Here is a 27,974-nt window from a genome sequence, read left to right as displayed (position 1 = left end):
TGGAATTCTTCAGTTGAAAAATTTTCCTCAAAACTCTATAGATATTGAGCTGTGTGAGCTGCTTGTAAATTTTAGAAACGAAACTGAGTTATTTGTAGTGAGGTGGATGGACCTAGAGTCTGTCATACAGAGTGAAATAAGTCAGAAAGAGAAAAACAAATACCGTATGCTAACACATATATATGGAATCTAAAAAACAAACAAACAAAAAATGGTCATGAAGAACCTAGGGGCAAGACAGGAATAAAGACGCAGACCTACTAGAGAATGGACTTGAGGATATGGAGAGGGGGAAGGGTAAGCTGAGACAAAGTGAGAGAGTGGCATAGACATATATCCACAACCAAATGTAAAATAGCTGGTGGTAAGCAGCCACATAGCACAGGGAGATCAGCTCTGTGTTTTGTGACCACCTAGAGGGGTGGGATAGGGAGGGTGGGAGGGAAGGAGACACAAGAGGGAAGAGATATGGGGATATATGTATATGTATAACTGATTCACTTTGTTATAAAGCAGAAACTAACACACCATTGTAAAGCAATTATACTCCAATAAAGATGTTAAAAAACTCTATAGACATTGTTTTATTGTTTTCTGGCATTTAATATTGCATAAAAGTATAAGAATATTTTGAGTTTTATTCCTTCATAGATGACTTTCTTATGTTGCCTTAGTACATGGAGAATTTATTATTTATTTCTTAATTTCAAAAGTGTCACCAGAAGTTGTTTATGTGTGTTTCCATTTTTGTTACATTTTACAAAGTAATGAGACTTTCGATATAGCGGCTATGTCTTTCTTCACTTTACTAAAATGAAATCAAATGAAAAAAGCAAACATAACCACAAATATAAAATAAGAACAGGAGAAAAGATAGTAGCAGGGGAAAGCTGTCAACAAATTTTAGAAGCTGAAAACTTAGATAAATATGAAATTTCAGAAACGCGAATCAGAAAATTGTTAGTTTTCAGAGAGAAGAAAGTTCAAGGACATAGACGTGTCAAGAAACAGACTTTTTAACAGCAATACTGGAAGCTAGAAGACAATAGAATAATATTTTGAGGAATTATTTCTATTCTTTAATTCTATACCCAGTAATCAAATGTGAGAGTAGTACAAAAGAATTTTTTGACATGAAGAATCTAAAAAATTACCTAAGATTCATTTTTTCTTTCAACTGGATAACATTGTCTACCTAAACCTAGGGAAGACACTAAGAAAGAGTAAAATGATAAGGCATTGGACAGAGGGAAGTTCGAATCAAATGCAGAAGGAACAGAAATTCAATTCCCAGAATAACAGCTTTAAGATAAAAGGCAGTTGTTCATTGGGCCTAGAGAGCAAGTAAATCCGGGTGGTAGCAGGAACATGGGTTGTCCTAAAAGGAATCTCTCCTCTAAAAAAAAAAAAAAAAAAAAAAAAAAGGAACAAATATATTACCTGATTGCATCAAAAGAGTTTTAATATCATTGGTAGATAGTTTAGGGAAGATTATTGATATGTACACAGAAAAATAAGCAAACAAAAATATGACGCTGACAACCTTGGTGTCTGAACATAACCTATTAGTCACAAGCTAGAATTTGAGTGAGCTTCTTGAGTCTCTGGAGCCAACCAGGACTCCCTTTGAGCTCCAGTTCTTTTTCCTCCATCTTAAACTGCTATTACCAGATATCTTCACACAAAAATGATACCACACACTGCATAATAATGATGTCTGACGGCACGATTCATTCTATTTATTATAGAATATAGTTTAGATACAGAATATACCTATTTATTAACTATTGCACCAAATCCCTGGCCTCTCAAACAAAACATGATCCAGCCTTAGAAGCAGTACATTATTTTTCCATACCTGCAATGAACTCTGTCATCTACCTGAACTATTTTATTAAAAAAAAAACAACTATTTGCAGTGGTAAAAAGATATTTGACAAGATAAATATCCTTCCTTCTAGACTCAGGGTATGTTTCACTATTGATTTTTCTACTTTGTATTCCTCAGGTTTTTTGCTTCATAAAGATTTTATACATTTCATTGAATAAAATAATATATTGAATATTATTTTCTAATTTGTTATAGATGGACACTGACTTATGCATTAAATTGTCTAACTGGCAATTACTGGCACAGAGTTGTGCAATCATCATCACTATCTAATTTTAGCACATTTTATCACCCTAAAAAGAAGCCTCATATCCATTAGGATTCATACCCCATTCCCTACCCCAGACTTAAGCAAAAACTAACCTACCATCTGTCTCTAAGTACTTGCCTATTCTGGACATTTCATATAAATCATAATATATGTGGCATTTTGTGACTGCCTTATTTAACTTAGCATAGCATTTTCAAGATTCATCCATGTTGTTGCATGTATCAGTACTCCATTATTTGCTGGATTATATTTGATTGCATGGATATACCACATATTTTATGCATTCAGCATTTGATAGATATTTGGGTTGCTTCCACTTTCTGAATATTATTAGTAATGCTGCTATGAAAACGTGTGCACAAGTTCTTGTACAGATGTATGTTTTCAGTTCTCTTAGGTTTCATTCACCTAGGAATGAAATTGTTGGGTCATGTGGTAACTCCAGATTTAACATTTTCACAATTTGCCAAACTGTTTTCCGATGTTGCTGCAACATTTTACATTTCCATCAGGAAAGTATGAGGATTCCAATTTTTCCATATCCTTACCAACCCTTGTTGTTACTGAATGTCTTTTTGATTATAGTCATTCTAGTGGGTGTGAAGTGATATATTCTTGTGGTTTTAATTCGCATTCCCCTAATGACTAATGATGCTGAGCATATTTTCATGGGCTTATAAGCCATTTATTTATATCTTCTTTGGAGAAATGTCTATTCAAATTCCATGCTCACTTTTCATTGGATTATTTGTGGTTTTTTTATCGTTGAGTTGTGAGAGTTCTTTATATATCCTGAATACTACTCTCTTATTAGACGTATGATTTGCAAATATTTTCTCCCATTTTGTGGGTTGTATTTTCATTCTCTGATGGTATCCTTTGACACACATGTTTTTAGCTTGATAAAGTCCAGTTCATTTATTTTTTCTTCTGTCACTTTTGCTTTTAGTGCCATATCTAAGAAAGCATTGCCTAGCCCAAAGTCATGAAGATTTACTCATAAGAACTTTAACATATTAGCTCTTATCTTTGGGTCTATGATACATTTTATGTTAATTTTTGAGTATGGTTTGAGAAAAGGTTTCAATGTCATTCTTTTGCATGTGGATATCCAACTGTGACAGTTACCATTTGTTGAAAAGACTTTTCTTTCCCCATTGAATAGTCTTGACACCCTTGTTAAAAATCAGTTGACCACAAATATAAAGGCTTGTTTCTGAACTCAATTATATTCCATTGATCTGTGTGACTATCCTTATGACAGAACCACACTTCCTTGATTACTCTAGCCTTAAAGTCAGATTTGAAATTGTAAAAGGTGAGTCCACCAATTTTGCCCTTCTTTGTTAAGATTGTTTTGGCTATTTTGGGTGTATACGAATTTTAGGATTAGCTTATCAATTTGGGGGATTTTGATAGAGATTTCACTGAATATGTAGATTAAATTACAGATTATTGCCATCTTATTTATATTGTTTTCTGACCCATGATATGAAATATCTTTACATTTATTGATATCTTCTTTACTTTTTTCAAATTTTTGTAGTGTTCAATATATTATTCTTTCACTTCTTTGCAAAATTCATTCCTAAGTATTTATTTCTTTTTATGTTATTGTAAGTAGAATTGCTTTCTTCATTTGCTTTTCAGTATTTTCATTGATAATAAAATTGATTTTTGTTCAACTTGTATTCTACAAGCTTAATGAAGTTCTCATTATTTCTATTTCTATAATAGGATTCTATTATTTCTATATTTTAGTTTGTTCCTTAGGATTTTCTATATACAAGACTATGTCACTTGTGAATAGAGATTGTTTTACTCTTCCTTTCCAATCCGGTTGCCTTTTATTTCTTCATCTTGACTAATTGTCTTAGCTAGAACTTATACTTTGACGTTGCATAAAAGTGGTGAGAGCAGACATCCTTGTCTTGTTTCTGATTTAGATTGAAAAGATTCTGTCTTTCACTGCTAAATATGATGTTAACCGGGTTTTCTGTAGATGCCCTTTATCAGGTTGAGGAAGTTCCCTTCTATTCCTAGTTATATAAGTATTTTTTTTTTTATCATGAAAGGATGTTGGATTTTGTCAAATGCCTTTTCTCTGTCTATTGAGGTAATCATATGGTTTTGTCCTTTATTCTATTAATATGATATTTTAAAATTTATTTTATTGATTTTTGCTTATTAAACCAATATTGGTCATAGTATGCTATCTTTTATTTTATTATTATTTTTTAATAGGTCTTTATTGGAGTATAACTGCTTCACAATACTGTGCTAGTTTCTGTTGTATACCAAAGTGAATCAGCCATATGCATACATATGTCCTCATATACCCTCCCTCTTGAACCTCCCTCCTATCCTCCCTATCCCACCCCTCTAGGTCATTGCAAAGCACCAAGCTGATCTCCCTGTGCTATGCTGTGTTTCCCACTAGCTAACTATTTTACATTCAGTAGTGTATATATGTCGATGCTACTCTCACTTTGTCCCAGGTTCTTGCTCCCACCCTGTGTCCTCAAGTCCATTTTCTATCTCTACATCTTTATTCCTGATATGTTGCTGAATTCAGTTTGCTACTATTTGTTGAGCACTTTTTGCATCTATATTCATAAGGGATATTAATGTGCAGCTTTCATTTGTGTGATTTTTTTTCCCTGATTATGGTATAATTGTATTACTGGCCTCATAGAATGAGTCAGAGCTTGTCCCTGTTTTTCTAATTTTGGAAGAGTTAGTGAAGTATTAGTGTAATGGTTGATATATTTGATTATTTATTCATTTCATTATTAATTCAAGCACTACTTGTTATAGATCTATTCAATTTAAATCAATTCTTTTGACAATTTTAGTAGGTTTTTTTTGTATTTTCTGGTATTTGTAGGTATTCACCCATCCCATTTAATTTATCTAATTTGTTGGCATGCAGTTGCTCATAGTATTCCTTTATAATACTTTAAATTTTTGTAAGGGCTATAGTGATGTCCCTTTATTCATTCCTTATTTTTGTAATTTGTATCTTCTCTTTCTGTGTTGTTTAGTATGCCAGTTTTCTTGATTTGTCATCAAAGAACTAGCTATTGGTTTAATTGATTTTTATATTGCTTTTCTATTCTAATTTTCATTTATTTCCACTTTCATATTGATTATTTCCTCCCTTCTGCTTAATTTTGGTTTAGTTTACTCTTCTTCCAGTTTCTTAAGTTGGGAGGTCAGATTATTGATCTGAGAACAAGCTTTTTAAAATATATGTAGTTACAAATATAATTTTGTTTATAAGGATGACTTTACCTGCATTCTTTGTCTAGTGTCTAGCCTTACATTTAGGTCTTTAATCCATTTTGAGTTTATTTTTGTGTATGGTGTTAGGGAGTGTTCTAATTTCATTCTTTTACATGTACCTGTGTAGTTTTCCCAGCACCACTTATTAAAGAGGCTGTCTTTTCTCCATTCTGTATTCTTGCCTCCTTTATCAAAAATAAGGTGACCATATGTGTGTGGGTTTATCTCTGGGCTTTCTATCCTGTTCCATTGATCTATATTTCTGTTTTTGTGCCTGTATCATACTGTCTTGATTTCTGTAGCTTTGTAGTATAGTCTGAAGTCAGGGAGCCTGATTCCTCCAGTTCCGTTTTTGTTTCTCAAGATTGCTTTGGCTATTGTGGGTCTTTTGTGTTTCCTTACAAATATACAATTTTTTGTTCTCGTTCTGTGAAAAATGCCATTGGTAGTTTGATAGGGATTGCACTGAATCTGCAGATTGCTTTGGGTAGTATAGTCATTTTCACAATGTTGATTCTTCCAATCCAAGAACATGGTATTTCTCTCCATCTGTTTGTGTCATCTGTAATTTCTTTCATCAGTGTCTTATATTTTTCTGCATGCAGGTCTTTTGTCTCCTTAGGTAGGTTTATTCCTAGATATTTTATTCTTTTTGTTCCAGTGGTAAATGGGAGTGTTTCCTTAATTTCTCTTTCATATTTGTCATCATTAGTGTATAGGAATGCAAGAGGTTTCTGTGCATTAATTTTGTATCCTGCTACTTTGCCAAATTCATTGATTAGTTCTAGGAGATTTCTGGTAGCCTCTTTAGGATTCTCTATGTATAGTATCATGTCATCTGCAAACAGTGACAACTTTACATCTTCTTTTCCGATTTGGATTCCTTTTATTTCTTTTCTTCTCTGATTGCTGTGGCTAAAACTTTCAAAACTATGTTGAATAATAATGGTGAGAGTGGAAAACCTTGTCTTGTTCCTGATCTTAGAGGAAATTGTTTCAGGTTTTCATCATTGAGAACGATGTTGGCTGTGGGTTTGTCACATATGGCCTTTATTATAATGAGGTAAGTTCACTCTATGCCTACTTTCTGAAGGGTTTTTTTTCATAAATTGGTGTTGAATTTTGTCGCAAGATTTTTCTGCATCTATTGAGATGATCGTATATTTTTTATTCTTCAATTTGTTAATATGATGCATCACATTGTTTGGTTTGCATATATCAAAGAATCCATGCATTCCTGGGATAAACCCCACTTAATTATGGTGTATGATCTGTTTAATGTGTTGTTGGATTCTGTTTGCTTGTATTTTGTTGAGGATTTTTGCATCTGTGTTCATCAGTGATATTGGTGTCTAGTTTGTTTGTTTTTTTTGTGATATCTTTCTCCTGTTTTGGTATTAAGGTGATGGTGGCCTCATAGAATGAGTTTGTGGGTGTTCTTCCCTCTGCTGTATTTTGGAAGAGTTTTAGAAGAACAGGTGTTCGCTCTTCTCTTTTTGTTTTATAGAATTCCGCTGTGAAGCCATCTGGTCCTGGGCTTTTGTTTGTTGGAAGATTTTTAATCACAGTTTCAATTTCAGTACTTGTCATTGGTCTCTTTATATTTTCTATTTCTTCCTTGGTCAGTCTCAGGATGTTGTGCTTTTCTCAGAATTTGTCAGTTTCTTACAGGTTGTCCATTTTATTGGCATACAGTTTCCTGTAGGTATCTCTCATGATCCTTTGTACTTTTGCAGTTTCAATTGTTACTTCCCTCTTTTCGTTTCTAATTCTGTTGATTTGTATCTTTTCCCTTGTTTTTTGATGAGTCTGGCTAATGGTTTATCAATTTTGTTTATCGTCTCAAACAAGCAGCTTTTAGTTTTATTGATCGTTGCTATTGTTTCCTTCATTCCTTTTTCATTTATTTCTGGTCTGATTTTTATGATTTCTTTCCTTATCCTAACTTTGTGTGTTTTTGTGTTCTTCTTTCTCTAATTGCTTTAGGTATAAGATTAGGTTGTTTATTTGAGATGTTTCTTGTTTCTTGAGGTAGGATTTTATTGCTATAATCTTCCTTCTTAAAACTGCTTTTGCTGCGTTGCGTAGGTTTTGGGTCGTAGTGTTTTCACTGTCATTTGTTTCTAGGTATTTTTTTTTTATTTCCTCTTTGACTTCTTCAGTGATCTCTTGGTTATTTAGTAGTGTATTGTTTAGCCTCTATGTGTTTGCATTTTTTACAGTTTTTTTTTCCTTTGTTACCTGTCTCATAGTGTTGTTGTCGGAAAATATACTTGACACAATTTCAATTTTCTTAAATTTAATGAGGCTTGAATTGTAATCCAAGATATGATCTATCCTGTAGATTGCTCAATGAGCACTTGAGAAGAAAGTGTATTCTCTAATTTTTTGTTGGAATGTCCTATAAATATCAATTAAGTCCATCTTGTTTAATGTGTCATTCAAAGCTTGTGTTTCCTTATTTATTTTCATTTTGGATGGTTTGTCCTTTGGTGAAAGTGGGGTTTTAAGTCCCCTGCTGTTATTGTGTTACTGATGTTTTCCCATCTTATGGTTGTTAGCATTTGCCTTATGTATTGAGGTGCTCCTATTTTGGGTACATAAATATTTACAATTGCTATATCTTCTTCTTGGATTGATCCCTTGATCATTATGTAGTGTCCATCTTTGCCTCTTGTAATAGTCTTTGTTTTAACGTCTATTTTTTCTGATATGAGAATTGCTACTCCAGTTTTCTTTTGATTTTCATTTGCATGGAATATCTTTTTCCATCCCATCACTTTCAGTCTGTATGTGTCCCTAGGTCTGAAGTGGGTCTCTTTTAGACAGCATATATACAGGTCTTGTTTTTGTATCTATTCAGCCAGTCTATGTCTTTTGTTTGGAGCATTTAATCCTTTTGCTTATTACCATTTTCTTAATTGTTTTGGATTTGTTATTGTAGATCTTTTCCTTCTCTTGTGTTTCCTACCTAGAGAAGTTCTTTAGCATTTTTTGTAAAGCTAGTTTGTTGGTGCTGAATTCTCTTGACTTTTGCTTGTCTGTAAAGTTTTTAATTTCTCCATCGAGTCTGAATGAGATCCTTGCTGGTAGTGTAATCTTGTTTGTAGGTTTTTCACTTTCATCACTTTATATATGCCCTCCCACTCCCTTCTGGCTTGCAGAGTTTCTGCTGAAAGATCAGCTCTAAACCTTTGGGCATTCCCTTGTACGTTATTTGTTGCTTTTCCCTTGTTGCACTTAATATTTTTTTCTTTGTACTTAATGTTTTATAGTTTGATTAATATGTGTCTCAGCGTGTTTCTCCTTGGATTTATCCTGTATGCAACTCTCTGTGCTTCCTGGACTTGATTGACTATTTCCTTTCCCTTTTTTGGGAAGTTTTCAACTATAATCTCTTCAGATATATTCTCAGACCCTTTCTTTTTCTCTTTTTCTTCTGGGACCCCTATAATTCGAATGTTGGTGTGTTTAATGTTGTCCCAGAGATCTCTGAGACTGTCCTCAATTTTTTTTAACATCTTTATTGGAGTATAATTGCTTTACAATGGTGTGTTAGTTTCTGCTTTATAACAAAGTGAATCAGTTATACATATACATATGTTCCCATATCTCTTCCCTCTTGCATCTCCCTCCCTCCCACCCTCCCTATCCCACCCCTCTTGGTGGTCACAAACCACCGAGCTGATCTCCCTGTGCTATGCGGTTGCTGTCCTCAATTCTTTTCATTCTTTTTTCTTTATTCTTCTCTGCAGTAGTTATTTCCACTACTTTATGTTGCAGGTCATTTATCCATTCTTCTGCCTCAGTTATTCTGCTATTGCTTCCTTGTAGAGAATTTTTAATTTCATTTATTGTGTTGTTCATTATTTTTTCTTTGCTGTTTAGTTCTTCTAGGTCCTTTTTAAACGTTTCTTGTATTTTCTCATTCTATTTCCAAGATTTGGGATCATCTTTACTATCATTACTCTGAAATATTTTTCAGACAGACAGCCTATTTCCTCTTCTTTTGTTTGGTCTGCTGGGTTTTTACTTTGCTCCTTCATCTGGTGCGTATTTCTCTGTCTTCTAATTTTGCTTAATTTACTTTGTTTGTGGTCTCCTTTTCACAGGCTGCACATTCGTGGTTCCCATTGTGTTTGGTTTCTGCCCCTAGTGGGTTAGGTTTTTTCAGTGGTTTGTGTAGGTTTCCTGATGGAGGTGACTTGTGCCTGTGTTCTGGTGGATAAGGCTGGATCTTGTCTTTGTGGTGGGCAGGACCATTTCTGGTGGTGTCTTTTGCTGTGTCTGTGAACTTATTATGATTTTCAGCAGCCTCTCTGCTAATGGGTGGGGTCGTGTTCCTGTCTTGCTAGTTGTTTAGCATGGGGTGTCCAGCACTGGAGATTGCTGGTCATTGAGTGGAGCTGGGTCTTGGTGTTGAGATGGAGATCTCTAGGAGAGCTTTTGCCAATTGATATTATGTGGGGCCTGGAAGCCTCTGGTGGTCCAATGTCCTGAACTTGGCTCTCTTACTTCAGAGGCTCAGGACTGGCACCCAGCCATAGCACCAAGACCCTGTCAGCCACACAGTTTACATGTAAATGGGTTAAATTCTCCAATCCAAAGGCACAAAGTGGTTGGCCTTCTGTGCTTGGCTCAGTCCTCCAGCCAGGCGTTGTTCTCCAGGACTAGTCGATATGGAGGGCCTGTTTTGGATCCAGGTCCAGCTGCATTCCCTAGCATCTAGAAGAAGCATCTATCTCCCCCATCCTCCCCTCTCCCCTTCGCAACTTGTTAGAATCTATTTCCATTTACTTTTATCCTTTTATATCTCAGAGTAGTCTTAAAGCAGCCTTTATATTTAGCCTGTAAATTTCTTGTTAAATAGATTCAAGGTATTGTATTTATTTTTGTTTGCTCTTATAGATTTTTCTTCCATTAAATTTTCTGAATTTTTCTAAGTTTTTAGAAAATATAAAACCTATACATTTTAAAATGTATTTTTCTTGTAACTGAGCAACATAATGAGTTCTCTTTTTTTAACCTTTTTCAGTAGCTTATTGGATTTTCTAAGCATATAGTCATTTTATTTACAAATGAGTATAATTTTGACTTATCCTTTTCAATATTGAGCCTTCAGTATTTTTCCCTTTTGTCAAATATAATTGTCTTATACTTACAAAACAATGTTAAGAAATATTTTGTGGTTGGACTCATTGTATTATTACTGACTTTAGTAAAAATGACCCTGTGTTTCATCCTTGGGCAGATTCTGTCATTTAGTCTAAGAAGATGTTTATCATTAGGGAAGTATCTGTATTTTACACTATTCAGTGAAAAGAAAAAATAATCAGCCTTAAATCTGGAATGGATATTGGCTTTTGCCAAATGTCTTTTGGGCATTAATTGAGATAATCACATTTTTCTCTTTGATCAGTTAATCATAAATTACTTTAGTAGATTTCACAATATTAAAACATTTTTGGATTTGTTTAACATACTCCTTCACTTCATTAGCCATAGTTTATTTACAAGTTTGCATCATTCATAAGTGTACTGCACTTCAGTCTCATTCTCAATCTCTCATTCTTTGTTTATTTGTCATTGCTGTGCATGCCACATTTTGGTGTCTGTGTTATGATGAATGAGTTAATAGAATTTGGAAACATTTCTTTCTTTCTCTATGTCTGGGAAAGTTTAAACAGGTCAACATGTTTTGTTATTTAAAGGTTTGCAAATTTCACTTATAAAATTTTACTTATCTGGGCTTGGTGCTCTTTGAGGGCAAGACATAAGTTTTCAATTTTTCCATATTTGATTTCCTTAAGTTTGTAATATTTTCTGGTGTTGATTTCATTAACTTATATTTTCCTAGAAAAAAATCATCCATTCCATTCTGTTTATCAAAGTAATTGACATAGAATATTGCAAAGTGCTCTTTTTATACAAGTCTTTTAAATTTAATGTGTACCTAATTTTAACCATTTTTAAAAATTTCTAATTTTTCATGCTTGTGCTTTCTCTCTAGTATTAATTTTAAAAGTAATTTATAAATTTCATTATTTTTTTTTCCAGGAACCAACTCTCAGTTTTATTAATCAATTCTGCTCACTTTATGTTTTTAAATTCACTAATTGTAAAATAATTAATTTATGTATTTTTTTCTATTTTAAAATGATGTTTTATCTTTATTGCATTTTGATCAAACAATGTGGTCTATACAGTATCTACTCTTATTTTCTTTGTGGCCTATACTTGTGGTCAATTCTTGTAAAAGTCTCATGGAGCTTGAAAATAAGTTGTGTTCTCTAAAATCATGGTAATGTTCTCAATATGTATTTATTAGGATGACTTTAGTAGTTATAGTATTTAGAACCTTTCAATTTTTATTAACTTTTAGGGGGCTACTTGCTCTATCATTCATTAAATAAGGTGAGTTAAAGTCTCCTGCTATTACTGTCTCCTGCCAATTTGCTCTTGCATTTCCTTTGGTTTATTGTTTACATGTTAGGATGATATTTGACATATACAGATATATGATGGTTATATACTTACTATATGTATATTGTGGATTCTACCTTTATTATTATAAACTACCCCTTTTATCTCCTTTACTACTTTTTGGTCTTCAATTCAAATTATTCTTTTATTAATAGCACAAATACAGTTATCTCTCTCTCTCTCTTTTTTTTTTTCTTTTTGAATGCCATAGTTTTTTCTTTGTTTTACTTTCACCTTTTCTGGTTTATTTTGTTTTAGATGTATTCCTTTAATATAATACAGACTAATATCCATGTTAACTTTATCTGAGAGTCATTTTGGTGCTTAGATTTGTCCATTTGCATATTTTAATAGAACATATTTTGCATTATTTCTCTCATTGTATTTTTTGTTTTCTATTTTTAATGCTTTCTTTTTTATCATCAGTTTTTTAACTGAAGTATAGATGATTTACAATATTGTGTTAGTTTCATGTACACAGCAAAGTGATTCAGTTTTATATATATCTTTTTTCAGATTCTAATAGATGATCTTTTCTTGTATGTTTTTGTGTTTTCCTTTCAGCTATTTGGAGACTAAACTTTCTAAATAACAGTCTTTATAAAATTTCTTCTGGTATATCCATTCATAACTTTAGGTAATACATATAAACTTCTTTTTGTTGATTTATCAACTGTAGACAATATTTATTGTTCCCCCTATATTAAAACTTAGCCTAACTGGATGTTTATACGTCTTCTTAATTTCTGTGTTGCCACCTTCAATTTTATTATTTTATTTATTGTGATGATTACCTTTAATAGTTTACAGACTTAACCATTTGCTCTTTGTAATTTGTTTTTACTGTTTGAATACCTGAAGAATATTTTTTATTCAGAAATTCTAAATTTTTTATCAGAATATGAATTGGTGTTTATAAGTCTGTCTTTTTTCCCTGAAATATAGTCTGCTTTTTGGTCTATGAAACCATTTTTTTGGGGGGGGGAAATCTATTATGTCTTTGATTTTTTATTTTTCTATTTTTTCATTCTCATTTGCTGGTAACTCTACCTTGGGGACAACAGTTTTCCTTATGGTAGCTCATTGTTGATCCTCTTACATTACTAACTTTTCTCTAATTTTGTTAATGATTCTGTCATTTACTTTGCATTCACTGTTTATTTTAAGCCTCTTTTCCTTTATATCTTCAGCCATACATTTTGTTTTTACATTTTCTGTTTCTAATTTATCTTTTTCTTCTGTGATGGTGTTGCTTTGATCCTCAGTTTTCTTAATTTGCTCTTCAATATTCATTTGCATCACATTCAGTTATTTTTATCATCTAGTCTTTGATGTCTTTCCTCATTGAATTAGTATTCAATGTAATCACTTTGACAAAACACTGACAGAATTTTTCTTCCAGTTTTTGTACCATGTTTTCTCTAAGAATGGATTCTTCATATCGTCTTGAAGCATCTTTTCTTACTTCTTTCTTTCCTTCCTTGTATGGCTGTACTGTTTCTGCACATCAGCCAATGTATTTCTTTGGATTGTGCACATATTCAAAGTGGGTGGCCTAATCAAAATCTTATATTTACTCAGATATAATATGAGTAAATCCTTGACTTCTGCCCCCACTTTATCTGAGGCTGTTTTTCCTCAGAACTTTCATTTAATGACTGGCTATTGTTAGTTTCATTTGTTTTTCTGTGGCCTGATAGTTTAAGTAGAGTGGAAAAGCTTTGCTGCATTTGTGAACAATCTTTATTCAAGAAACTGGACTCTGTTTTCCCTTATGTAATTTTGATATAGATCTCCTGTACCTGAGTTCACTCCACCTAGGTTATGGTGTCTTCTATTCCTATATATGGAGGGTGCCACTTCACTCTGGACAAGTTCTTAATTCAGGGTGGACCATGTGAGACTTTGTCTCTAACAGACACAATCAATCCTGTCATTTCCTCTACCTTACCCTCACTCCCTAACAACCGTGTTCACTATCCTCCCCAAAAGTGAATGGAAAAGGTAAGAGAACGCCATCGGTTATGCTTAGACATTATTAGATCAGAAGTGTGAGGGGGCTTTAATTGTCATTCTCCCTGTGTATTCTCTCCCTTGCCTGTCCACTCCTGTGAATAACCTTGTCCTATTTATTTTCTCTTTTCTCTTCTGAACTTATAAATCCTCAGATATTGCTGGGATTAATTATCTCAGTGATTATGATCATTCTGTTTCCCATCACTATCTTTGCTTCCAGTTAAGCAAAATGAAAATGGCAGGGCTCTGCTGAGATACTGAGATAGAGGGAAATAAAAGATAGTTGTCCATTCTCAAGGGATTTGGAGTGTACCTACACAGACCCCTCTGTTTTTTCACATGCATATTGAAGTTTATTATTGAGATTTTTCAGGATATTTTTCACTTACCTTCTCTCTCTCTCCACCAAAGCTTTAAGTAGTCTGTTATTCTGTCTTTCTCTAGAACCATTTTTCAAAGATTATGCTATTAGATTGTGATGCTTTACATATTTGTTCTACTCCTTTCTAAATGTATCACTATTATCAACTTATTTTTTGATCATTTATTTTGACTTGGAGGAGATCCTGTGATCTCTAAGTTATTTAACAGTTATGAAGTACTTACTACATGCCAGGTGGTAAGTAGGAGCTCCTAAGAGCCTAGAGGTCAGTGAAGGATTTAAGCTTAATTAATTTTTGTTCTCACAGAGAACTGTGGGTCCACTTTGAAAAATGAAAATACACATATGCATTTCTGTATAAACATTTTACATTAAAAGTATCTGAAATGATACATACCAGTTTATATTATTTCTTTAGGGTGGAGATGGGGCTTATAGAAGACACTCATGTTCTATAAATGTATTGTTATCATTTTTCAATAATATAAATATTATCTTTGCAATAAGAAAAAAATAAAGATATTTTAAAAACAATTAAACTTTAATTAAGCTTTAATTGTTAATACACAAAGAACACTGAAAAGAAGACTGAACTGTAGCTAAGTGCCCTTATTTCTTTAAATAGCACTCCAAGATATATCATTGTTAAAATACAATTCATGTCAATTATTGTTTGTGCACAGTTGTTTTAGGAAGCTTCTGATTTTTTTCAGGAAGAACATAAGTAAAAGGAAGAAACATTCTGTTTTTCTCAGTTAAACACTAAAGGGAAGGCTCACTGCTTATAAGATGAAACCTACAAAATCATATTTCAATATCTTTCACATAGCACCATGGGTTATTCATCTCTGACCCCAGACTACCCTTCTAATATAATCTCTTGATAATCAGTGCCACCATCTTTAGAATGTGGGCTACATGAACACAGGGATTAACATTTTTTCCCAGCTGTATTCCCAACACCTTGAATAATGCTTGGCATATGATAATTCCTCAATATTTTAGTGAACAAATTAATAAAGTATACTTGAGCAAGTTATTTACTAGGAATGATACCTAATTTATAGGTTTTGTTTTTGAAAAATAAATAATGCTTTCTAGCCATGTGCTTGACACTCCGTAGGTACTTAATATTTGTCAAATCCTTTATTTTTGTATCTTCAGAAAGCTGTGTACTCTGTACCCCATAAGATTTCACATTGAATTTAACTCTGCCTTTAATAATTTTTTAAATCCCAAAGAAATAGTAATATATAGATAATTTCACCATTGCTTCTAAAACTGCTACTCAGGACACCATAATGATATTGAATGTGACAAATTGAAAAAAAATCTGCACAGAGGAGAAATGTTTCCTCTCCTTATGGAATGTAGTTTCCTTTGATTAGTAAAATGCCCCATATCTTGTCTTATTATCTCTTTGCTTGGCTGTTAGGATGCTCAGAGCTATCCCAAGGTTTCTGCTATAGTTAGTTTCCTCTTTTCTCCCTTTTCACTAGCCCCATCCTCTCTTCCTTTTATTATCATAATAAATATTGGTTTTAGCTGTGTTTTTCTTTTTTTAAACATCTTTATTGGAGTATAATTGCTTTACAACAATGTGTATTTTCTTATAAACTGACTAAAATCCTTTTTGTAATTGAGCATGTTGTAAATAAGCAGAATAATAATACTGGTAGATTGAATTTATGGATCAATTCAATCAGCCCCCTCAACTCTATAGCTCTGGATCAACACAAAATCATAAGGATAGAAGAAGATCTGCCTCCATCCCCCAAACCAAATTCTTTCCTGGGTTGTGTACCAGAAGAGGTTAGAATATTCAGGGTAGAGCTCAGCCTAAGAGGAATGCTTAAACTTTTGAGGACTGGTCCTCATTTCTTATTCCCATGAGCCTAAAGGGTTGGTGCAGTGGTGTATATGGAGGCAATGGATATTTCAGGGAAAAGGCTTGTAAGCTGTGGGCCCCAGGGCTACCTCAGTCGGTATGATAGAATAATACAATAATATTGAGTATAGTTCTACAAACTTTAAGTGGATTAACTTAATAAATCTATGAGCTAGATACCATCATTACGTCCATTTTACAGATAGAGAAATTCAGGTAAGAGAAGTAATTGTCCAAGGTCACAGAGCTGTAATATGCCAGAGTCAGCATTCTAACCCCCTGGCTGCAGACTTTATGCTTTTAAACACTACTCTATATTGTTTTCATATAACTACTTTTCTTGTGCAAGGAATTACTGGGTATGGAGAAAGGAGAAATTCTATTTCACTTTTTCTCTCTCAGGGCTCTCAATGCCAACCTATTGTAGAATGACTGTGTTGAAAGACTGTCAGTGACACATGGGATACAGACTTCTGGCTAACTCTGATTGATTTTGAAATGTCTAGGGCAGAGAGAAGAAATCATGGATTCAGGTTCCACTTGACCCATCCCTAGGAAACTGCCCAGAGGGAAAGTTCATACATTCACCACCTTAACCTTTGAAGAAGTTTTCCCTTTTGCTATTACCTCTCCCATTTCCTTGGATTCTGTTAAGTGTTGCCTTTAGGTGGGCAAGGTAAGCTGTGTCTAAGCATAAAAGGCATAAAATAAAGTTATACTCTCTACCAAAAAAAATGTATTAATTAAGGTTAGATAAGTAAGTTGCTATTAAAACAAAAAGATTCCAAATGCAGAGGCTTAATTAAGACAGAAGTCTATCTCCTGTAACTGTCCAAAGATAAGTGGTCAGCCTGGTGAAGCATCTTGGATCCTTGGGTTTATGTAGAGGAAATCTCCAGAGGTCAAGGGGGTGGAATGAATCTGTCCTGTGAGCTATTTTGTAGGGATAGAACAGCTGGGACTTTCCCCTTAATTACTTCACCATCCCTTGGAGTATTTTATTCATCTGAATGACTAAATTGGGTCACCATAATCTCTTCTTTCAAGAAGATAAATTTAGTGGTAAATAGGTTAATCTTTAAGAAGATGATCAGGAAGTTGCATATATTGTGTCCATTTGCAACCCCTTGGATAGAAGTTAGTTAGGTTGCCATACATAGCTATAAGGAGGTTAGGAAGTGCCACCTCTAGCTGGATACCTGTTCACTCAGCTGGAGTTAAGGATGATTCTATTAGTAAAAGGAAAGAAGATAGAATAGATACTGAGGGAGAGTTAGCAGTCTCAGATCCCAGTTTCAATCTAACTTGGGTTCATCACTGAGATTCAGCCATTACTGGAGATGGTTAGCCTACCAAGGACATTTTTGTAAAGGACAAAGGAGTGTTCTGGGGAAAAAATCTCACCCTAAAAGGAGAGAGGGCCAACAAGACAAGATTAGCTCAATAACAATGTCTCAACTAGAGAAGGAATGGTACTCAATACAACATGACCAAAGTCATTGGTGTTTGTCCCATGCTCCAGATCTCTGTGCACTCATTTCTAAGTCCTTGAGGAAGGACACTATGAATAAAGGGAAAAAATAGCTGTTTTCACCAAAACCTCTGATGAAACAAGGATGCCAAGTGTGACAAAGTATAACACCAATAGGTGAAGGGATATGTCTGCTTACATATAGCTTGGTTTCTGAAAGTCTAATGTATCCTAGAATAGAGAGTAGAAACCACATTAGCTAGTGGATTGTCAAATCCTTAACTATTTTTTAAAATATGAATTATGTATCAAGTACTTCCTATGTGCCAGGCACTGTAATGAAAGCTTTTATGTATATTGTCTCATTTAATCCTCAGAACAGTTTTATGAATTAATTCTTTTTCTGGCTTTTAGGAAGCAAAGCCCAGAGAAATCAAAAGTAACGTTTCCCAAGGTCAAAAGCTAGTAGGTGGTAAAACCCCGATTTAACATAAGTCCCTCAACTACATAATCCTCACTTATAACTACTATATTGCACAACATTATTAAAGAAAGAAGTAAAAAAAAAAATCAATGATAAACATGGGGGGAATTGAAGCCCTTAAATAGTGGGCAATAAGGAGGACTAGAGAAATATGGCTTATTGTTTAAAATTCTAATGCAGTGTAATCTAGAAAAACACAAATTAATCTGGAAATTATTCGTTTAATGGCAACTGCAGTGAACTATGATAGCATCACCACGGAGTTTTGCAAAGATACTATCCAAACACATAGAGAATCATTAACTGCACTCACCTAATATGAGAAATAACAAGAATTAAAGGATTTCCTAGAATATAAACCCTCTCAAAAGGGGCAAACAAATGCTTAAGGTTTTAATATAAGAGAGTATATTTACCTAGGGATAGAGAGGGAGTCATAGACAAATATTAAATGTCCAGTGAACATACATAATACTTATTTCTAACATATAACTTTTTTTCTGGGGAATTCAGTTTCCAGTATGGTATGTTGGTATTTACTCTTTGTGAAATTTTGGGTATTCACGCCTAAATGGAAATTTTACATTTTCCTTTAAATATGTGATTTGGAAAAGCTTTCTGTTTTGGGAACTATTAATTTATTATACTGTTTTAAACACAATGTTTATGTTCATTATGGTCTATGCTTTTTATTAATGATTTCTATATTTTATTTATGACATTGTTATGTTTATTATTTAATCTTTAAAATTATATTTTTATATATCATTCATTACATGCTTACTTGATATTTTCTTTATAAAGTTGGCATCTAAAAACTAATTGCTAAGAATAACATATCTCCAGTCATTTGGTAGAATTCAGTAGTAGAGTGCAACTTGACTTAGGGAATTATTTTTCTTTCAGGAAAACGTCCATTCCATAATGTGAAACATAACTTCCACATCTGTTTTTGTCTCTAGTACTTCAGTGTATTATTTTGAAAAGGACATGCAGCTGCTGAAAAAAAAATATATCAATCATAAAAGTCACCAAAATAATTGAAATGGGATCTATAAAATGAGATGAAAGAATTCTCTGGATCTGCCATTAATTTATGTAATGCTGAGCAGGAGCAGGCCACTTTCCACCTATGGGCTTTAGTTTCTCCATAGAGAAAATCTTTGACAAAAGGCTCCAAAAACTCTGATATTTTTGGAATTAAACAAAATGAAATTTGCTATGGGGTGGGCTGGATACCTCTGTTTGCACCTCCAGATCCATGATTCTTCATCCATTCATAAGGACACTGAACCAAGCAGAGTTTCTGGTTGGCTTTGACCAACGAGGTGCCCTTCTCATTGTGGTTTTGATTGCATTTCCCTCATGATGGGTGCTGTTGAGCATCTTCTCATGTGTCTGTTGGTCATCTGTATGTCTTCTTTGGAAAAATGTGTCCTTAGGTCCTATGCCATTTTTTAATTGGGTTGTATTTTTTTGATATTGAGTTGTATGAGTTCTTTATATATTTTGAATATCAAACCCTTATTAGACATATTATTTGCAAATATCTTCTCCCATTCAGTAGGTTGCCTTTTTGTTTTGTTGAGGGCTTCCTTCAAAAAAGCAAAAGGTTTTGGTTTGATGCTGTCCTATTTGTTTACCTTTGCTTTTGTTGCCCTTGCCTGAAGAGATAGATGCAATAATATATATATATATATTTCTAAGACTCATTTTAGCATATTGCCTATGTTTTCTTCTAGGAGTTTTATGATTTCGCATCTTACATTTAAGTTTTTAATCAGTTTTGAGTTAATTTTTTTTCCAGTTTTATTGAGATATAATTGACGTATGGTACTGTATAAGTTTAAGGTGTACACAAATAATGATTCACCTTACATACATCATTAAATAATTACCACAATATGTTTAGTGACCTTCCATCATCTCATACAGATACATTAAAATATAGAAGAGAAAAAAAAAAAAAACTTTCCTCAGATGAGAGACCTTAGGATTTACTCCCTTAACAACTTTAATTTACAATGTACAGCAGTGTTGTCTTTATCATGTTGTATAATATATCCCTAGTACTCATTTCTCTTATAACTGGAACTGTGTATCTTTTGAGAACTTTCATCTAATTCCCTCCCACCCCCTGTCTCTGGTAGCCACAAATCTGATCTATTTTTCTATGAGTTGGTTGGTTGGTTGGTTTGTTAGTTTTTGAAGTATAATTGACCTATACCACTTGTTCTTGGTACACAACATAGTGATTTGATATTTCTATATATTTCAAAATGATCATCAGAATAAGTCTAGCCATCACCTGTCACCATACAAAGATATTACATAATTATTAACTATGTACCCCACACTGTTTATTTGATACCTATGACTCATATATTGTGTAAATAAACTTTTGTAGCTCTTAATCTCCCTCACCTATTTTTCTCCTCCCCTCACTTGTCACCCCTTCAGCAACCACCTCTTTGTTCTATCTATGACTCTGCATCGGTTTGATTATGTTTGTTCATTTGTTTGGCTTTTACATTTCACATATAAATGAAATCATATGGTATTTGTCTTTCTCTGTCAGACTTATTTCACTTAGCATAATAACTCCTAGGTCCATCCATGTTGTTGCAAATGGCAAGATTTCATCCTTTCTTATGGCTAATATTCCATTGTGTATATATACCACATCTTCTTTATCCATTCATCTATTGACGGTCACTTAGGTTGCTTCCATATCTGGGCTACTATAAATAATGCTGCATTGAACATAGGGGTGCATATGTCTTTTCGAATTAGAATTTTTATTTTCTTTGGATAAATACTCAGAATTTGACTTTCTGGATTGTATCGTAGTTCTATTTTAAATTTTTTGAGGAATCTCCATACTGTTTTCCACAGTAGCTGCACTAATTTACATTCTCACCAACAGTTCATGAGAGTTCCGTTTTCTCCAAATATTCACGAACACTTGTTATTTGTTGTCATTTTTATAATAGCCATTCTAACAGGTGTGAGGTGATATCTCATTGTGTTTTGACTTGCATTTTCCTGATGATGAGTGATGTTGAGCATCTTTTCATGTGGCTGTTGGCCACCTGTTATGTTTTCTTTGGAAAAATGTCTATTCAGGTCTTCTGCCAATTTTTTAATTGGGTTGTTTCCTTTTTTAATATTCAGTTGCATGTGTTCTCTGTATATTTTGGATATTAAACCCTTGTCTTATATATCATTTGCAAATGTTTTCTCCCATTCAGTAGGCAGCCTTTTCATTTTGTTCATAATTTCCTTCAATGTGCTAAAGCTTTTTAGTTTGATGCAGTCCTTTTTGTTCATTTTTACTTTTCTTCCCCTTGTCTGAGGAGACTGATACAAAAAAGTATAGCTAAGACAGATGTCAAAGAGCATACTCCCTATGTTTATTTCTAGTTTTGTGGTTTCAGATCTTACATTTAAGTCTAATCCATTTTGAGTTTACTTCTGTATATGGTATGAAAAAGTAGTCCAGTTTGATTATTTTGTATGTAGCTATCCAGTTTTCCCAGCACCAGCTGCTGAAGAAGCTGTCCTCTCCCAATTGAATATTCTGGCTGCCTTTGTTGTAGATGAACTGTTCATAGAAATGTGGGTTAATTCCTGGGCTTTCTATTCTGTTCCACTGACTTATGTGTCTCTTTTTGTGCCAGGACCATACTGTTTTAATGACTTAGTTTTGAAGTATAGTTTGAAATCAGGAAATGTGATACTTATTGTTTTGTTCTTTCTTAAGATTGTTTCGGCTATTTGGAGTCTTTTGTGTTTCCATAAAAATTTTAGAATTATTTACTCTAGTTCTGTAAAAAGTGCCATTGTTATTTTCATAGGGATTGCACTGAATCTATAGATTGCCTCGTAATATTGTCGTTTTAACAGCATTAATTTTTCCAATCCATAAGCACATTGTATCTTTTCATCTGATTGTGTCATCTTCAATTTTTTCATCCATTTTCTATAGTTTCCTGAGTACAGGTCTCTTACCACCTTACTTAGATTTAGATACAGGTATTTTATTCTTTTTGGTGTTTGTGAATGAGATTGTTTTTTTACATTTTTCTTTCTTATAGTCCATTGTTACTGTATAGAAATGCGATAAATTTCTGTACATTAATATTGTATCCTGCAACTTTACTGAATTCACCGATAAGCCCTAGTAGTGTTTTGGTGGCATCTTCAGGATTTTCTATGTATAGTATTATGTCCTCTGCAAACAGGCAATTTTACTTTTGCTTTTCCAGTTTGAATTCCTTTGATTTCTTTTTCTTTTCTGATTTATGTGGCTAGAACTTCCTATACTATGCTGAATACATTAGTGAAAGTGCACATCCTTGGCTTTTTCCTGATCTTAGAGGAAATGCTTTTAGATTTCACAGTTGAGTATGATGTTAGCTTTGGGCGTGTCATATATAGCCTTTTATCAAGTTGAAGTATGTTCCCTCTATACCCACTTTTTCTGAGAGTCTTTTTTTTTTAATAGAAAATGGATGTTGAATTTAGTTGAAATTTTTTTCTACATCTGTGGAGATGATCATCTGATTTATATTCTTCAATTTGTTGTATGACATTGATTGATTTGTGGATATTGAACCAATCTTGCAGCCCTGCAATAAATTTCACTTGATCACTGCATATGATTTTCTGATATATTGTTAAATTCAGTGTGCTAATATTTTGTTGAGAATTTTTTCATCTATGTTTATCATGGATATTGGTTTATAATTTTCTTTTTTGGTAATACCTTTGTCTGATTTTGTAATCAGAATGATGCTGGCTTTGTTCAATGAGTTTAGAAACATTCCTTCCTTTGCAGTTTTTTTGGAATATTTTGAGAATAAGTGTTAACTTTTCTCTAAATGTTTGATAGAATTTACCTGGGAAGCCATCTGCTCCTGGAATTTTGTTTTTTGGGAGCTTTTTTTTTTTAATCAATTCAATTTCATTACTGGAAATTGTTCTATTTATATTTTCTATATCTTCCTGATTCAGTCTTGGGAGATTGTACCTTTCTAGGAATTGTCCATTTTTTCTATGTTGTCCATTTTATTGGCATATAATTGTTCACAGTAATATCTTATGATCCTTTGCATTTCTGTGGTGTTGGTTTTAACTTCTTTTTCTGATTTTATTGATTTCAGTCAGCTGTCTTTTTTTTCTTTATGAGTCTGGTTAAAGGTTTGTCAATTTTGTTTACCTTTTTAAAGAATCATTTCACTTTTATGCATCTTTGCTCTTGTTTTTTGTTTGTATTTCATTTTTTTTCTGCTCTGAACTTTATGAGGTTTATCTTTAACTAACTTTGGGTTGTTTGTTCTTCTTTTTCTATTTCCTTTAAATGTAAGCTTAGATTGTTTATTTGAGATTTTTTCTTGTTTCCCTAGGTAGGCTTGTATCACTATAAACTTCCCTCTTAGAACTGCATTTGCTGTGTCTCATAGATTTGGAATCATTGTGTTTTCATTTTCATTTGTCTCCAGGTATTTTAAAAATTTTTCTGATTGATTTATTCAGTGACCCTTTGGTTGTTCAGCAGCATATTGTTTAGACTCCACTTATTTGTCATTTTTGCCTTTTGTTTCTTGTAGTTGATTTCTAATTTCATAGTGTCATAATCAGAAAAGATGCTTGATATGATTTCAATCTTCCTAAATTTAGTGTGACATGTTTTGTGGCCTAGCATATGATCTATTCTGGATAATGTTCCATGTGCACTTGAAAAGAATGTGTATTTTGCTGCTTTTGGTTGGAATGTTCTATTTACATTAAGTACATCTGGTCTAATGTGTTGTTTAAACCAGTGTTCCTTATTGATTTTCTATCTGAATGATCATTCCATTGATGTAAGAGGGGTGTTACAGTCCTCTACTAATATTGTATTACTTCCAATTTATCCCTTTATGTCTGTTAATCTTCCTTTATGTGTTTAAATGCTTCTATGTTGAGTACATCTTCATTTACAATTGTGATATCTTCTGGGATTTATCCTTTAATCATTATGTAATGTCCTTCTTTGTCTTTTGTGACAATCTTTGTTTTAAAGTCTATTTTTTCTGATACAGTATTGCTATTATTGTTTTCTTATCATTTTCATTTGCATGGAATACCATTTTCCATCCTCTCACTTTCAGTCTATAGGTGTGTTTGGATCTGGTGATTCTCTTCTAAGCAACATATATATGGGTCTTGTTTTTGTACCCATTCAGCCATTCTATGTCTTTTGATTGGAGCATTTAGTCTATTTACATGTAAATTAATTTTTGATAGGCATGTACTTATTGCCATTTTGTTAATTGTTTCACAATTGTTTTGTGGTATATATATATATATATATATATATATAATACATACACACTGTTTAAGTTGCTGATCTGTTACATTCAAAAGAATCTTAACAATGCTGCATTTTAACCTCCTCTATGTTTACTATTTGCAACATCATTATTTACATCCATTTGTGGATATAGACAATTTTACTGCTTTTGTCCTTTATCCTTCCTACTAGCTGTATAAGTGGTTTATCTACTACCTTTACTGCATATTTGCCTATACCAATGAGATTTTTTTCTTTCATAATTTTTCTATTTCTACATGTGGCCTTTTCAACTTTGAGTGGTCTTTTAAACATTTCTTGTAAAGCTGGTTTTATGGTGCTCAACTCTTTTAGCTTTTGTTTATCTAAAATTTCTCTCTCCAAATCTAAATGAAAGCCTTGCAGAGAAGAGTACTCTTGGTTGTAAACTTTTCCCTTTCATCACTTGAAATATATTGTGCCACTCTTTTCTGGCCTGCAGATTTTATTCTGAAAAGTCAGCTGATTTCCTTATGGGAGCTCACTTGTATGCAACTTGTTGGTTTTCCTGTCCTGCTTTTAGTATTCTCTCTCTTTAATTTTTGCCATTTTAACTACAATGTTCCTTTTTGGGTTGATGCTGTTTGGGACTCTGTGCTTCTTAGACCAGGATTTCTGCTTTCTTTCCCAGGTTAAGGACATTTTCAGCTATTATATGGTCAAATATGTTTTCTGCCCCCTTTCTCTCTCTTCTCCTTCTGGGAACCCTATAATGCAGATATTAGTACGTTTGATATCCCAGAGGTCTCTTGAGTTGCCCTCATTATTCAAATTCTTTTATTTCCAGTACTATCTTCCAGTTCGCTGATCTGTTCCTTTGTATCATCTAATCTACTGTTGATTCCTTCTAGTGTACTTTTTATTTCAGTTATTGCATTCTTCATCTTTTTTTTCTTCTTTATATTTCTAACTCTTTGTTAAAAACTTCTAACTTCTCACTCTATTTATCCATTCTTCTCCCAAGTTCTTTATGATCATTACTTTAAACAATTTATCTTGTACATTGCTTATCTTTAATTCCCTTATTTCTCCTTTTGGGGGTTTATCTTGTTCCTTTTTTGGACTATATTTCTCTGTCATCTCTTTTTGCCTCATTTATTATTTCTATTTCTATGTATTTGGTAAATTGGTTACATTTCCTGATCATGGAGAAGTGACCTCAAGTACGAAATGTCCCATGGGCCCCAGCAGCACATTTGGCTCTGGTCACCAGAGCTATATGCTCTAGGGGTGCCCTTTATGTGGGCTGTGTGGGTTCTTCTGCCATGGTGGTATGACTATAGTGGGCACACGGGTAGGCATGGCTGGCTCCCAGTCCAGTTGGTTGCCAGGTCCTGCTTTGTGCAGTGGCTGCTGGCCACTGATTGGTTGGGATGAAGTCCTTGTGATGCTGGATGCCTGTCCAGGGCAGTTCTGATCCTAGCATTGTCCTGCTGGTGGGTGGGGCCAAGGCCCAGGTAATCCCAGGACTTTTGCCCTTCCCCCAGTACATGAAGCTGGATTCTGGGGCCAGTGCCAGAATGCTGGTGGGTGGAGCCAAATTTGACAGCTAGCTGTGGGTGGCCACAGGGGTGCTGAACTTAGTTTCAACCCATTGGTGGTTGGTTCTAGGACCTGGGCCCTCTGTTGGGCAGGGCCATATCCCAAGAATGGCTGGGGGCTCAGGGTGTCCCATGGTAGCCAGTGATTACGGGTGGGGCTGTGTCTCTACCCAGCTAGCTGCCTGGCCTGAGTCTTCTCAAGACTAGTGCTGACTCACTGGTGTGGGAGACTGGATCCTGGCATTAATAAGCTATAAGGAGGGTTCTACAATGTTGCTTACCAGCACCAGTGTCCTCATGGTGGGATGAGTCCCCCAAAATGGCTGCTACCAGCATCTATATCCCCAGGGTGAGTTTCAATTGCCTCCTGCCTCTCCAGGAGGCTCTCCAAGATCAGCAAGTGGGTCTGACCCAGGCTCCTTGCAAAGTACTGCTTCTTCCCTGAGCTTCAACATGTGTGAGATTTTGTGTGCACATTTTAAGAGTATAGTCTATTTCCCACAACCCTCTGGCTCTCCTGAAAATAAGTCTCACTGGCTTTCAAAGCCAAACTTTCTGGGTGCTCATTTTCCTGGTGTAGAACCCCTGGGTTGCAGAGCCCAAAGTGAGGCTCAAACCCCTTGATCCTTGGGAAGAACCTCTGCAATTGTAATTATCCTCTCTTTTGTGAGTACACTGGCTGGGAGTATGGTTCTTGACTATAATGCATCTTCACCCTTCCTACCCACCTAGTTGTCATTCTTTCTTTATATCTTTAGCTGTAGATTTTTTCTGCTAGTCTTCTTGTTGGTCTCATGGGTAGTTGTTCTGTAAAAAGTTGAAACTTTGTTTTGTTTATGGGATGAAGTGAGCTCAGGGTCTTCCTACTCCACCATCTTGGCCACTCAATCATTTTTTGCTAATTTTTGTATATGTTGTCAGAAAATGGTCTAGTTTCATTCTTTTGCATGTAGCTGTTCAGTTTTCCCATTTCCATTTATTGAAGAGACTGAATTTTCCCATTGTATGCTCTTCCCTGCCTTTTCATAGATTAATTGATGATATGAATGTCAGTTTACTTCTGGGCTATTTATTCTGCTTCATTAATCTATGTGTCTGTTTTTGTATGAGTACCATACTGTTCTGATTACCATAGCTTTTTAGTATAATATGAAATCAAGGGGTGTGATACCTTCAATTTTGTTCTTTTTCAAGATTGTTTTGACTATTTGGGGTCTTTGTGTTGCCAGCAAATTTTACATTTATTTATTCTAGTTCCATGAAAAATGCCATTGGTATTTTGTTAAGGATTGTGCTGAATATATAGATTGCCTTGAGTAGTCTGGACATTTTAAAAATATTGATACTTCTAATCCATGGACATGATATATCTTTCCATTTGTTTGTGTTGTGCTCAATTTCTTTTATCAATGTTTTATAGTTTTCAGAGTACAAGTCTTTTACCACTTTGCTTAAGTTTATTACTAGGTATTTTATTCTTTTTGATGCAATTTTAAATGAAATTTATTTTTCATTTCTCTTTCTGTAGTTTATTAGTGCATAGAAATGCAACAGATTTCTGTATATTAATTTTGTATCCTGCAACTTTACTAAAATTATTTATTAGTTTTAATAATTTTTGGTGAATCCTTTGATGTTTTCTATATATTATGAGTACATACTATACTATTATCATAACATCTACAAATTGTGACAGTTTGGCTTATTTTTTCCAATTCAGATGCCTTTTATTTCTTCTTTTTGCCTAATTGCCGTTTCTAAGACTGATAATACTATGTTGAATAAAAGTGTCTAGAATGGGCATCCTTGTCTTGTTCCTGATCTCAGAGGGAAAACTTTCAGCTTTTCACCATTAAGTATGATTTTGTCTGTAGATTTGTTATATA

This window comes from Balaenoptera acutorostrata, chromosome X (assembly GCF_949987535.1).
Source record: "Balaenoptera acutorostrata chromosome X, mBalAcu1.1, whole genome shotgun sequence".
NCBI classification, from domain to species: domain Eukaryota; kingdom Metazoa; phylum Chordata; class Mammalia; order Artiodactyla; family Balaenopteridae; genus Balaenoptera; species Balaenoptera acutorostrata.
Note: the sequence above shows the minus strand (reverse complement) of the source record.